The following is a 9,835-nucleotide window of genomic DNA, read 5'->3' as shown; positions in this document are numbered from 1 at the left end:
GCTGTACCATAGCTTCATCTCTTGTTTGTTGAGGTAACGGCAGTGATGGACGCTGTGGAAAGCAGATGGAAAAATGAAGAGTGGAATCATCATTATATGAGTGATTAGGGTTAGATGAACAACTTCGGTCATTCATGAACAAAAGGAAGAGAGTTGGTGGCAGGAGAGACCTATGAGGAACACCACTAATAGCCCACTGAGAAGAAAAATGACCGTCTACAACAGCAGGGATATAACGACCAGACAGGAAGCTAGAGATAAAGGCACAGCTAGAAGGATGGAAATTGTAAATGGGCAGTTTGGAAATTAAAGATTTATGCTAGACTCGATCAAAAGCTATCGAGACGTTAAGTGCAATTGCAAAGCTTTAGCTAAGTCACGAAAGAAAGATGATTATCAGTCTGAAAGGAAGATGAGAAGACCACCGATGAAGAGTCCCTGGCAGAACCCATACTGACAATAAGAAAGAAGTTTATAATAGAAACGGTGTTTTAAATATTTATTGTGAAGATTAGACTTTAATAATTTTACAAATACGGGATGTTAAAGCAACTGGGTGACCGTTAAAGGGTTGGGAATGGTCACCCTTCATTGGGACATGCTGAATGAGAGCAAACTTTCAGCAAGAAGGAAAGTTGCAAGTTGGCAGACAAAGGTGAAAGAGTTTACCTATGTGGGGCGTAAATACAGAAGCATAGTTCTTGAGGACAACAGGAGGGACCCCATCAGACCATAAGCCTTGTTTGTATTAAAGCAATTGGTGGCAGAAAACACATCAATTGATAAACTTTTAATGTCAGCCATGAGGAAGTCAGAGGGGGGAAGTGTTGGAGAAACAAAACAAGAATCTTCGATGGTGTAACTGGAGGAAAGTATGAGCGAAGGGTTCTGATTTAACAATAGAAGAAACACTTATACAGTCATCAGATATGAAAAGAGGAGAGAAGGATGATAAAAGTAAGGTTGTTAGAAAGGATTTTGGCAAGGTGCGAGAAGGAGAGGGAAGAATTTGAGTCAGAGAGCTCAAAGCATATAGTATGAATGATTGTTTTTTTTTTTTTTTTTAATAAGAAAAGCGAAGTACAGGTTTGAGACGATTCTGGGCAGAAACATAAAACAAATGAGGTTCATTGGTGAGTTACTGTGGTACCTTTTGAGGGCCCTCTCCTTGTTGTGGACAGCATTAGAACAAACGTGATTAAACATTTTTTTTTCTTTTTTGCACTGGTCACAGGATAAGAGAAAGGAGAGATACGACTTATTGTTTTCAGTTTTCGGACATTTGGAAAAAGACACAAGACACATTGTTGTATTTTTCGGTCTTTGGCCCAAATATATGTAATAATAAACAAAACTTAAAATGGGAGTGTTCAGAAACATGGCAAAAGTAATTCACTGAAGAAATTCTGAACGGACGTTAATAATAAAACACAGTACTCAAGTAAATAATCAACTCCTGATATCTTGAAATTCTGCATTGAGGGTATCTACCTAATAATTTAATCTCTAAAATGTACGAGTTTTAACAGCATTCTTACACCTTACATGATGGGGAGAATACCTACAGAGTGTGAAGGCCCAACAGGGAAGCTGATCGTAAAGTTGACAGCATCATCCATTTGATATAATCATTCCCATTCAAATTAAAATCATCTGTCTTCGCCTGTCAAGTTCTCAGTGCCATCATAATGTGAACAATAGGATGTTTGTTATGAAGTGTACAATATGATATACAACAGCGTTTATAAATTACCCTCTTTAACTGTGCAATGGGTAGGAGGATGAGTAGCCTACCACTGGTAAATTAGTGGATTTAGTAGCAAAATAAATTTCGAATATAAAATATCGCAGTGATCATAGAAGTATGCTATTAAGATCATTATTTAGAGAACAGTAACACAGACCAGAGGAAGCGGCAGTCACGTAATGCTGGAAGCTGGTTCTATCATCATCAAGAAGCAGCACACATGTGAGAATAGTGTGCGAGTGAGACCAGTGCAGTCAATGCTGAATGGGCAGCCTCATAGTGCTTCTACGCATTCGTCTGGTATCAGGCATTAATGGACCTTCCTGCTAATACAAGTAAAGAGGCGGAGCTGCTGCTACGCAGACTCAGTTAAGCAATTCAGAAAGCTATCAACCCTGTGGGCACAATCTCAAAACACAGTTACTAAAACTTCAATAACGCCAAGCCACTTCCAGCGCACAGTATGCCTCGTCTGGCACCTGCTGTCAGCAAAAGTACATGGAGCTTAGTCTACGTGAAGATCACACCGTTGATTAATAAGGATTATGTGAAAAAAAAAAAAAAAAAAACATACGCACCAGACAAATTACTTCCTAATGTTGTGGGGTGATAGAAATGGAAATATTAAGAATAAGACACAACCATCCATAATCAGGGCACCAGGTTAAACATAAACATTTACTAATTATAATAATTATATGTATGTTTTACTTGGAGAAAGAATATTTTATCATTTTAGATGGTCCGGCACCTCTATTAACCAGGACAAAATTACGAGAGGGCACTCGAAATTCCTACGCCTGCCAGACTAGCTTGCCGGTGGCCACAGACAATGCTGGGTGTTGCGCAAGATCACTTGAATTGGTTACACTGCATGTCTTGGTGGTGATCCCTGTATTTTGTGTGATTCTTAACTTATTTTACTCGCTTTAACCCAAACTCTGGGTTAAAAAAATTGCAGCTGTAAGTCATGGTGTCAAGCGTAAACATCCGACTGTTCCAGCTTAGTCAAACCTCCTTGGTCGTGGTTAACTGGTTCACCAAACTTCCGCAATGACGAAACTAAATGTCCAATGAAGAAAATATGAGGCGCTGAGTTCATTACCGGGCTAAGCGCCAAAATGGCCGCCAAGCATCTACATGCACCAACAAGTAGCTAAACCATCCCTTTATATGCTAGAAGTAAAAAAGTGCTGAGAAACAACCTACAAAGGGGTCAAAATCCTGGTTAAATAGACATGTGTGTTGCACTGTCATGCCACACAGCAAAAAAACTCGTCCGGTTCCGCACTAGTGCTCAGGGCAGGCGACTGTGTCCAGAATTCCGCCAGCTGTATGGTCGCTTTTTCTATGAGTTCAGCCTGTCTTATGATCCTTATGTTGATTCCCCGTGGTGTTGAAGTGAATGTGAGAGCATTACCAGGTTGTATCCCAGCCCCTTTCCTTACTGTCCTTGAAGCTGGCCAATCAGATAGTCGGGTTTCACTGCAGCTAGCCAATAAACTGATGCCTGACACTACTCCTACCAGCGGCTGTGGAGGAGAGAGAAGGGACAGTATTGTTCTCTCACCGGCCTTGTGTGTGCTTTCTCATTATTATTATAAGATTTTTTAACCATTATTACTATCATTATTACTGCCATTGTGTTTGTGAAGTTACTGACTGGTACTAGTAACTGTGTGTGTGTGTGTGTGTGTGTGTGTGTGTGTGTGTGTGTGTGTTTTATTTCAGGTTATGTTTTTTTTTTTATCATCCAGGTTACAGGGATTTTCTAATAATATCCTCATACATTGAATGTAGTCTTACTTTTTTATTATTATCAGCAATATAATAATTTATAATGTTTTTCTTGATGTTTGTGATGTGGCTCGTGTTTATTGGTGGTTAAAAACTCTGAGAAAAACACGCACAATGTTTCCGACCTTTAAACTGCTATTATTCTGAAAATAATAATTCTTATGTCATAGAACTTTGATTTTATTCCACAGTATGACACTCCTGGGAAATCATGGTGATGTATTATTGGCCTCTTATGATGTATTTCTCTATTAGTAGAATCAAAATATTTTCTTAGCAGATCGGTAAAGTAATGGGGGGCAAAATTATCGTTCTTCACACGATATCATCATGATTAATGACAGATAGCACAAAATAGAGATTATTGCAATGAAGGAAATACCATAAGCTACATTAAAAAAAATCAAAATAACACAAGCAGTTACCGAGATAGCAAAGTTTTAAAGTTGCCAGACTTTAAATGCATTATCTGGCGTTTTGTAGTTTTGGCACTTAGCCCGGTAATGAACTTAGAGCCTCAAATGGAAAAAAATGCTAATTTTTCACAGCCACCAAGCTTACACTCACTTTATTACCTAAGACTGGAGGGAATGGACCTGCAATGTTTACCCCGATTCTGATACTCTCGATCATGAACCAGACGTCCCTTTTCTCTCACATTGCTCCTAACTTTGAGAGCTAGGCTAGCATCGTTATCAATGCATTTTGTCTGTGAATACGAAATTCTCACAATAAACCATTCCTATCCATCAAATTCTTGTTTATGAACACGACATTTCTCATCATATTTTTCGTTCTTTCTTTAAGTTTACCCTTAAATGCTATATCACTTGATATTTTTTCTTAATTCCTAACAGTCAGATGAAAAGGTTATTTTTGGTACTGGTATATACTGAGGCACTTTATAAGTGAGTGTGGAATGAATAAAGCGTTATTTTGCTTCTGGGCTGTGTGGAAGCCAGTCACCAAGTCCCGCCATTATCATAATAACCAACACGTAGCTGCCCAATGACCTACCACACTGGCTGCCTATATATTCGCTTGTATTGTCACTCACCTGTCTGGTCAAAATGGTGTATCAACAGCAATCTGTTGGGGGAGAAGGTTAATGCAGTAGGACATTTTTAATATCCTAAAAACAAAAATAATAAAGCAGGAGAAGGCAGATCTGTTGAAAAAAAAAAAAAAAAAATGGGCATTGGTGTTCTCGTGCGGAAGTTGTGTCACGCTTACAGTATGGTACTGGTTAGCCAGCTGTTTACGACACAAAGAAGCAAAGAGAAAAAATACTTATATTTTAATGAGACATTGATTCAAAGAATCAAATGACCACAAGGAAAAATTATGAAAGAGTACTCAGTATGACAGTAATGGAATGATTTTATTGCCTTGGGGTGGTGAAGTGGACTTGCTAGGTGGCATGATAACGAACCAGGCTCAGTTGTTCCAAAAATAACTTGTATTTGAAGATAAGTGTGATTACACTGAAAACAGTGAGTGAGAGGTGTATTATTGAATTAATATGTGAACTGTCCATTAATTGGTCCCTGTTGAATTATTAAATGTTACAACAGTGGCATCCATTAGTTCGGCAAAACGGTTCATTCATCTGGACACTGAAACCATAATCGACGGAAAATCGATGTTGTTCTTCTCTCTCTCTCTCTCTCTCTCTCTCTCTCTCTCTCTCTCTCTCTCTCTGTATATATTAAAGCCCTGGAAATAAGAACCAGTCTCACTCATCTGTGCAGACCGTCAACATAGAAAGCGAGTACAGATATTGCTGATACAAGTCGTTTCAAACTGCTCCCTATCTCCGTTGCCACAGCTGCTGTGATAACACAGGGACGGATTAGGCATATATTATGTAATATTGCTCTGTTTTTAGGGTACCTCTGCAATGAGTGGCAAGCCAAATGTTTTCCTGTAAACCAGGAAAGCATTTACAACGCTGGATGGTAACCTTATAACCACCCAACACGTGCTCTCTACGTGACACAAGTGGGCTGGCGGAAGGTTAGTGCCCCTCTCCGGAAAACAACTAACTAAATATACGAACAAGAAGCCTCGGACCAGGACTGATCAAAAGTTGACGACTAAGGACCGAACAAAGGACGTGGAACGGATAGCTACATGGAATGTAAGGGGTGCAAATGATGAGGTGAAAGAGAGTGAGAGATTGTCCAAGTGCTTGAGGGTGCGAGAGTGGATGTATGTGGATTAACTGAAACTAAATGGTGACGTAAGAGAGTCAGAATGGGAGTATAGATGGGTTATATGAGAATGAGAGGGCAAAAGAAGGAGTGTGTATTGTTGTGAGTAGCATATGGAAGGAGAATATAAGAGAGTATGGATTAGTTGGCTCAAGGATTGTATGGGTAAGATTGAAAGTTGGACTACAAATGTTGATGATTGTGTGCGTGTATGTGCCAACGCAAGACCGTGCAATCAGAGTGAGAGAAGAGTTCTGGACAAATGTGGAAATGTGCATGGAAAAGTTTGAAAGGAATGAGAGAGTGTTTTTGATTGGAGATATGAATGGAATAGTAGGGAATGTGAAGGTGGATGGAGTGGTTGGTGAGTGGGGTGTGCCTGCAGAGATCGATGAGAATGGCAGTGCTTTAGTGGACATTTGTGCCGGGAGGGGGCTGGTGATAGCCAATACCCTCTTCAAGTACAAAATGATTCACTGGTATACGTGGCGAGTGATGAGAAGGGTGGATGGTGAACTGAATGAACTGAAGGCAAGGACTGATTATGTATGTGTGGATGACGGGATGAGAAGGTGTGTAATGGATGGAAGATTGTATAGAGGTTGGGGGAGTGGACTCCTTCAGCACCACGTGGTGGTGGTGAGAATCAAGGCCCATATGAAATGGAGAAATAGAAGGGAAGGACAGTAGAAAGTAGCATATGCAAGGAGGGTGGAAAGGTTGCAAGAGGATGGAAAAGAGGTAGAATATAAGAGAGAAGTGGAAGAGCAATTGGGTAAATATGGATTGAAGCAGATGGGGGATGTGGAAGGTGTGTGCAAGATATTCACAGAAGAAATCTGTACAGAATGTGAGGTGGTGTGTGGGATGAAGAGAAGATGAAAAGGGGTGCAGGGAACAGCATGGTGGAATGAAGAAGTAAGAGAGGCTCTGGCACAAAAGAAGAAAGCATATTATGAGTTGATGAGAAACAGGGGCATAGAAGAAGTTAAGAGAAGGAAGAGAGAGTTGTATGTAGAGAGGAAAAGAGAAATGAAAATATTAGTAGGAGAGAGTAAGAAGAGAGTGGATGAGGAATTTGGAAGGAATTTGAGTGTAAAGTGGAGGGAATGTAAGAAAATGTTCTGGAAAGAGGTAAAGAGAGTTAGACAGGGTGCCAAAGAAGTTAGTTGGGGAGTGAAAGATAAAAATGGTCGATTATTAGTGAAGAAGGGAGAAAAAGTGAGTAGATGGAGAGAGCACTTTAACGAATTGTTGAACAGAGAGAATGAAAGTAATGTGAGTATAAGTGGCCGGGGAATGGCTGGGAGACGGAGGGATATGAGAAGAGAGGAAGAAATCAGAAGGATGGAAGTTGTGGAAGCGATGAAGAAAGTTAAAATGGGGAAAGCCCAAGGAATTGATGGAGCGTGTGGTGAAAAGCTGAAGCATGGGGAAGAGGCAGTAGTAGAATGGATGTGGAAGATGTGCAGGTTGGCATGGGAGGAAGGTAGAGTTCCAGATGATTGGAAGTTAGGTATAATATCTTCCCCTGTACAAAGGAAAAGGGAAAAAGAAGTATGTAGTAATCATAGGGCCATTTGTCTTCTTAGCGTAAGAGGAAAAGTATATGGTAGGATACTTATTGATAGAGTTAGGGAAAGAACAGAGGAATTAGTTGGAGAAGAACAGGGAGGTTTCAGGAAGGGAAGAGGTTGTGTAGATCAGATATTCATTCTTAGATCTTTAGTGGAAAAGTTCTAGAGAAGGGAAAGAAGTTGTATGCGGCCTTCATGGATTTGATGAAAGCATATGATAGGGTGGATAGACAAGGCTTGTGGAAAGTATTAAAAATATATGGAGTAGATGGGAAATTGATGAATGCCGTGAAGAGTATGGATGAGGGTGCTAAGGCTGCAGTGCGTGTGGATAGTGAACTGAGGGAATTTTTCTCTTTGAAGGGTGGATTGAAACAGGGATGTGTCATGTCTCCATGGTTGTTCAATCTGTATATGGATGGGGTTATAAAAGAGATACAAGGTAGGAGAGTGGATGTTGGAGCGGCCCTAATGAGAAAGAGCACTGTTTGGACACTCCCTGTACTGTTGTTTGCAGATGATACTGTATTGTTAAGTGAAGACGAAGGGGAGCTGCAAGGCTTGGTGAATGAGTCTAGGAGAATATATAAGAAACGGAATCTAAAGGTGAATGCTGGGAAGAGTAAGGTCATGGTCTTCGAGCCAGGTGACGGCAGTGAATATACAGTGAGACTGGATGAGGAGGAAATGGAAAATGTGAGTGCGTGTAAGTACTTGGGTAGTGTGATGAGTAAGGATGGAAGTTTACATGGTGAAGTGGTTGAAAGGAATAAAAGGAAGAAAGGTTGTTGGTTCCTCGAAAACAGTAATAAGAAACAGGGAAGTGAGCATGGAAGTGAAAAAGTTACTACAAAATTATTGTTGTACCAACTCTAACGTATGGGAGTGAAGCTTGGACCTTGTTGGAGGGACATAAGTCAAGAGTGAGAGTTGTGGAAATGAGTTATTTGAAAGGAGCATGTGGAGTCACATGGAGAGACAGAATGACAAATGACGAAGTGAAAGATCATTGTGGTGTGGATGGGATGTGATAAGATTTAGGAGAAACACATTGAGGTAGTTTGGCCATGTGGAGAGGATGTAGAGTGAGAGACTAATGAGGAGAGTGTGACTGATGGGTAGGGGGGGTGGAGAGGGAGGGGGGAGCCAAGGATGAAATGGAGGGATGGAGTTGAGAGGTTTATGAGAGAGGGGGGTGTCAGCTAGGAACAGGGCTGTGAAATGGCGGGGGACAGGGCGACATTGAGGCAATGTGTTTATGTCCACCCCTTACGGGATTAGGGCGTCTGGCAATAGATAGATAGACAGATAGAACGATATTCTTCAAAATAAGCGGTAAATCTATACCAAAAGAAGGAATATATTAAATATTGAGAACGCCTTGGGGCCAGAATGATCAAGAAGCTTTTTTAATAACTCAGATTGAAGGATAACTATACCTCATACCAATTAATCTGGTCAGGCATGTATGGCAACACTGTTCCTGCCGAAATTCTGATTGGCTGGAGGTGTTTGTTCGATTTCGTTGTTGCCTAAACCGATACTCTCTTTAATATCAGATGTGATACTGAGTTTGTCGACAATACAATCGCGAAAAGCAATAAGAAATCCGTTATATACTAAACAACAATGAAATTTGCGTAGGAAGATACAGGTATGAGTCAACAAAGTATTATAACAGTCCAAGTCAAGGTCAGCATTCGAACAATTCCTTTAAATCTCCGACACTCCGTAATATAACAGAAAATTAAGGAAACCTGCTTAATCTAAGCATTGGTATAACACACATTTAAATTATAAGATCAGTCCGCATCCTTAAATTGTGCCACAACTCTGAGTAATTAGAAATTCTAATGAAAAGACGAGTTCTGCGGGGAGGGAGGTTTGAAAAAATTGCGAAAATCAAAGTAGGGTAAAGGAAAACTATTTCATTATGTCTCCTCTATTATCACAGTACGAACTGATATTAAAATTTTAATGTGTAATACCAATGCTTAGATTCAGCAAGTTTCCTTAATTTTCTGTTATATTACGGAGTGTCAGAGATTTAAAGGAATTGTTCGATCGGTGACCTTGACTTGGACTGTTATGATACTTTGTTGACTCATATCTCTATCTTCATACGAAAATTTCATTGTTGATAAATATAAAACGGATTTCTTATTGCTTTTGACGATTGTATTGTCGACAAACTCAGTATCACATCTGATAATAAAAAGAGTATCAGTTTCAGCAACAACAAAATCGAACAAACACCTCCAGCCAATCAGAATCTCGGCAGGAACAGTGTTGCCATACATGCCTGGCCAGATTAATTGGTATGAGGTATAGATCATCTACAGACAATGAATCAGCTAACAGAAAACTACAGAATTTAATAAACCACAGTGCTTACGTTGTATTTACGTTGTAATTTTAATTGGATGGAATGCTTTCGGTAAAAACAGAGACATCATGAAAAGTAGCTTGCCAGTCTGTATGAAGCGAAAAGCACATAACGA

This window comes from Coenobita brevimanus, chromosome 88, assembly GCF_032717465.1.
Source record: "Coenobita brevimanus isolate Jiangsu-jjx chromosome 88, ASM3271746v2, whole genome shotgun sequence".
Classification (NCBI taxonomy): domain Eukaryota; kingdom Metazoa; phylum Arthropoda; class Malacostraca; order Decapoda; family Coenobitidae; genus Coenobita; species Coenobita brevimanus.
The sequence above is the reverse complement of the archived record's forward strand: the minus strand, read 5'-3'. Positions refer to the sequence as shown.